General features: G+C 35.4%; 1 pseudogene; it reads left to right on the forward strand.

Moving 5' to 3' along the window:
- Positions 1 to 206: 206 nt before the first annotated feature.
- Positions 207 to 4,811, forward strand: LOC148934800 (uncharacterized; annotated as a pseudogene).
- The last annotated feature ends 1,051 nt before the right edge of the window (positions 4,812 to 5,862 follow it).

Here is a 5,862-nt window from a genome sequence, read left to right on the forward strand (position 1 = left end):
ATCTCCTGCTTACCGGACAGGCATCTTATCCTTTCGACTACCGAGGCATGTGATGATATTTATCGCAAATAACATGTTTAGAATAACACGTCAACAATACAATGATACATATATATATATATACATATATATATATACATATATATATATATATATTACAATATACATATATACATGTATTCTTTCGAATCCCCACGACTGGTATTCCAGAGAGATGATGGTCCTATTCTCTCGATGGATGCAGGTCGGACTGCAGCGGCGACACCCTCCAACGCCATTGGCAAATATACAAATAATCCTCCTGGAGCACGACAGGAGAGATTGCATCAAGCATGGCTCGAGCCCCCGATAGTAATATATAACATTTGTAACGGTGCATATTTTATGCACTGTTCCGCGGCCGTCCATCTGGTTAAAGTGGTCGAACGATCCGTCGGACAAAAGGCGCTTTGCGTCATTTTAATCGCTCAATAATTAGGCTCGCAAAGCTAATTGTGAGCCGACGGTTGATTATTCAGCATAGTGTCACTGAGATCAACCGAACAGCGTCGAGCAAATTCGAGCGAAAGAAGAAATCTCGGCTCAGCGAGTGCAATCTCCAAAATTATCCGAGTATCGCCGAAGACCGCCAGAGATAAAAAGAGCGATCAACTGTTTAGAATAATTTTATTATTACCCACGATCCGATTCGAATCACTCCAAACCAGACCGAATATCGGATTGTGGACGGTATAAAAAGCCATTCCTCCGCTCTATTAGACAGATTTTCTTAGGACTTGCTCCCATGAGCCGATCCGCGCTCCGCTTCTAGAGAGAAGCTAAGCGTAAAACCATAATAAGGGTATCCCGCCGCCGTCAGGAAGTCCCGACTAAGAGGGCTCTATATCTTGAACTGCCCGCCGCTTTCGATGAGCCGAGTTTACGACTGCGAGAAAGGCACGAGTTGGGGTGTTCTCTGTTCCGCCCAGGTAAACCCAGTTGAAAAGTTCTATACCGCTCACAGCATCCGCTCGCGAGAACGCATCGCCGCAAAAGAGGGCGACCCGCCTCCGCCCGGGTATTCCCGACCGATCGCTCCGTGAGCTTTCCCAGAAAAGCGCATCGCAGTGGCGAGAATTTTCCGCCACCGCCCGGGTGTTCTCGATCGATCGCTGGTCCACTCTCGAGCGTACCCGAGAAATTTACGCACCGCAATCCTAGGCCGCCAAGAATCTAATGGGTCCGCCGAAGTACCGCCCGCGAACAAATCATACGCGTCAACATCGATGGCCGCGCAACGCGCGACCGCCTTGAAAACGCAAAAACACGCGTAAACACTGCGACTGCGCCGAAATATCGACCGATACTGCGATCTGGTGATCTCACCGAACAATAAACCGCCCGCGAATATCTGCGAAATACACACACATCGGCATACATATTTCTATCGTAACGCGTGCGAACAAACCAACTTAATATCAACACTATTTGGTGGATAACACTCACATCTCTTGTTATTCAATTTATTTTGCAATAAATTTTATTTCATTGTTACAAAGAAATCTCGATCAATTGCTTCTATGATCGAATCCGCCTTGCCGAGCTCCGCGCTCAACCAATCCTATCCGCATCGCGGCAAGACAATCTAACGATAGTTTTACATTTAATGGAACATTCTTATTCTAAATTGGAATTATTTGATGATTCAGATTTGTTATCAGAAGAAAACTGACATGGAAAAGAAGAATCTTTATTTTTATTCAATAAAAATGAAGAAAAAACGAAATATGTTTCGAATGATATGGCAGAATCAAATAATGAAAATTTTGAGCAATTGATTAAAGAGATAGATAATGTCGATACTTCTATTTATATAAATGGTGATACAGAATATTTGTCACGTTCAGCATTATTAAGTTCAGACTTGAATGATTTTGAAAATCAAATGTCTCGTACAGTAATTATTGAAAGTGAAGAAAATGATTCGAAAATTAAGGATCATGAATAATTGTCAACAAAAAAATTAAAAATAAATTGATCGTAGAACAGCAAAACACTATTCAATTAAAAATAAAGGAATATTTCAAACATAAATCATCTCATTCAAAGTTTTTTTCTGCTTATCCTGAAGTGAAATTAAATAATAAGTTAATTATTAAGAATATAAAATGCTATTTATTAAAAAATGCTTCCTTTTGTGGATAAAATTGATGATAAAGTATATTATTTAAGAAAGAGTTGTTCTTTTGATTCTGTTGCACAAATTGTTTTCATCAGTGTCCTAAATGATTCAATGTATTTTTCCATTGCCAAAACTTCTGATAATCTATTCTTTAAGTTTAGTTTTAAATTTATGAATAATGGAATAAATAAATATCACGACTATCTACATCTTATAATTTTAAATGAAGGAATGCGTGTGATATGATAAAATATTGATTTATTGATTGAATTCTTGTCGGTACCAGGCTTCGATTGTTACCAACGAAGATTCAGATGACACCTCTAAGAAAGAACCTTCCTCCTCTTAATTATGGGTTTGAAAGAAGGAAGTGGTGAAGCTCGCGCGGGGATTCTGACCATTTCTATCTATAAATATGCGTGCGGAAAAAGCGGCCGCGGCCTTTCTTCGGTACTAACTAAGCGGTGACATTAGTCAGTGGCGCGTGATCAACCTTAGGGTTAAATTCTTAAATTTATAATCAATTTCTGTAATATTTCTCTTAGGAGAATTTAAAAAGCCTCCTCGGTTAAATAAAAGTAATTTTAAACTAAAATAATTGGGAAAACTGAAATCTTAAATTCTTCTTAATTAAAATCAAGATCATAATTCTAAATCCAAAACTGGTCGCTAACAATAGCGTAGCGTATCATTTAGTCGCAGCTAATAATATTGCGACTGAATAATTTGAATTTAGAATCTTAATAATAAATAATTATTTTCAAACGTATTCATGCCCAAAAGAGGAGGGAAAGTTCAAATTAAAAGATTAAGATTTCAGTTAAATCAAACGATAATTTTAAATAAGAATCCCCTCTCATTGTTCCTAAAACTTAAAAATTTGGAAAGACAAACTAAAATTAAAATAACTAAGCAAATTCCTAAATATAAATTAAGAAAAATTGATTTCGATGTAAATTATCCAAATTATAATCAAATTAATAAGAAGGATCCTCGATACAAAATTTATAAAATTCGTTTCCTATTTGGAGTTGATTAATTCACAAACCTGTTCAATCCCAGGGTAAAGTACTTAAATGTATTGACCTACAAACGGACAATCAGGACGTAACATGTAAATTAAATTTTTGATGACAGCGGTGGGATGCTAAAACGGTTTGTGGAAAGAAACAATAATGGACAGTGAAAAAGTGAACATAAAAAAAATAAATAAATAAAAAAATAATAAATTAAAGAACATGAAGGGATCTGGTCAAACAACATCAAGAAACACCATGGAAAACTCAGGGGAGATAGATGAATGAATTACGGAGGCTAATTGGGGAGCAACAACGAACAATACAACAGCTTCAGCAACAGCAACGAAGTCAAGCCATTAATTTATCATCGGAAGGAAACAATAAGTAACTTTTTACAATTTTCGATCAGAGATGCGTTAGAAGCGGTGCCTAATTTCGATGGAGAAAATATTCCGTTTGTTTACTTCGTCGAGGGTTGCGAGGAAGCATTAAGTATGGTCGCACCCACGCAAGAAGTAATTCTAGTTCGGGCAATACGTAATAAATTAAAAGGGGATGCTCACAGATCAATATTGGGAAAAATCTTTGAAAGTATGCAAGAATTAATTGAATTTTTAAGAACAAAATACGGGCCGCGAGAAATAGTTTATGAAGCAAGGACGATTAGCTTATCTATATCAAAAGAGGGACGAGAAGGTCGCAGCATATGCAAATCGGGTTAGGGAATTAGGAAAGCGAATTCTTGATGCACAAAAAAGAGAAACCGGAATATTAAGTTCGGAATTTCGAAATTCAATTGAGAAACATTTAAAAACAAGCTTCTTACGTGGATTAAATAGAGAAAAAATAATATCAAAGAAGGAACATTTGAAGAAGTAGAGGCACGGGCAATTGACGCGGAGAAAGAATTAGAAACTGTAAACATGATAAGACGTGTAGTACTCGCAGAGAACGCGTCGGCTGAAAGACGAGCTTCGACCCGTCGCATTGAAGCTGAAATAATAACATGCCAATTTTGTCAAAAAGTAGGTCATACAGCTGATTGTTGTTGGTTGATTAATAAAAATCGAAATCGAAAAAAATAGATTGAGATTTTCCCAAAATACACGAAAGAATAATAATTATTTAAATAACAATAATTATAATAAAAACAACAATCGAGTATAACCCCCACTTCCACGACTTCAATCAAGTTGGAATAATCAAAATTCGATAATTTATAGATATTGTAAAAAATTAGGGCACACTATTGAGGAATGTCGGAAAAGAATTTTTAATAATAATAATAATAATAATAACAATAACAACGGTACTCGTAATAATAGCTATAATAATAATTTGAACAACAATCGAAATAACAACAATGGAAATAATTTTAGACAAAATTTACAAGCTCAGGGAAACGGGCAGATTCCCGAGAGGAACGGGGCAGCCCCGGGAAAAACCAATGTCTGCACGAAAAATCAACACTCAAATCGAATCAAATGCAGAACAATAAATTTAGCCTATATTGAGGAAGTACCAACAGTGAAATTAGAAAGCTTAAATTTTAAAGAAACTCTAAATTTCCTTGTAGACAGTGGATCAGGGCCGAATATAATTAAAAGAAGTATTATAACACCAGATACTTTCGTGGACAGGAATGAAATTTTGAAACTAAGGAATTACAACGCATCACGTGACCACCTTAGGGCTGGCACTGATAGATATCTTAGGATGTCCAGTTTCTTTTCATTTGGTGGAAGATGATTTTCCAATACTACAACCATGGGATTCTGAGTTCAGACTTCTTCAAACAATTTCAAGTAAATGTTAATACCAAGAAAATCAATTAGAATGGAACGATATTATTATACCTTTTGCATTAAAAGAAGAACAAGAAGAAGAATTTACAATTCCTGCTAGATCTATTTCACAAATGCATATTAGAGTCGCAAATTCAGAATTAAAAGAAGGATATGTCCCGCGATTAATTGTAACAGATCTATCTACTTAGGTGATGCTTTAGTTACAGTTAGAGACGGCAAAGCTTATCTACAAATAATAAATACAAATGAAGAAGAAGAAAGGGTATTAATTCCCACAATTGAAATATATGAATTTGAAACAAATGATAAAGAAATCTCAAACTCGACGAACTCGAATTCAAACTCAAAGTCAAGTTCAAATGAAAATCTTAATACAAGCTCGAATTCAAGATCATGTTTTCCTATAAATCAAAATGAAAGAAAGAATAAAATAATTGATGCATTAAGACTTGAGCATTTAAATAATGAAGAGCGTGAACATGTTGAAAGATTAATAAAGAAAAATGCCGATTGTTTTCATTTGCCCGGTGAAAATCTTAATCATACAAATGTTTTAAAACATCGAATTCCAATAGTAAATGAGATTCCAATAAACACTAAGCAATACAGATTTCCAGTAATTCATAAAGATGAAATTAACAGACAAGTAAATAAATTATTAGAACAAAATATAATTAAACCATCAAAATCACCTTATAATACGCCTGTGTGGATAGTTCCTAAGAAGTCGGACTCGAAAGGAAACAAGAGATGGAGAATGGTGTTAGATTTCCGTGACCTAAATGATAAGACAATAGGTGACGCGTATCCACTTCCAAACATAACAGAAATATTTGATCAGCTGAGTGGTGCAAAATATTTTTCTGTATTCGAC

This window comes from Pogonomyrmex barbatus, unplaced genomic scaffold (genome assembly GCF_055798465.1).
Source record: "Pogonomyrmex barbatus isolate J1 unplaced genomic scaffold, ASM5579846v1 scaffold7, whole genome shotgun sequence".
Lineage (NCBI taxonomy): Eukaryota > Metazoa > Arthropoda > Insecta > Hymenoptera > Formicidae > Pogonomyrmex > Pogonomyrmex barbatus.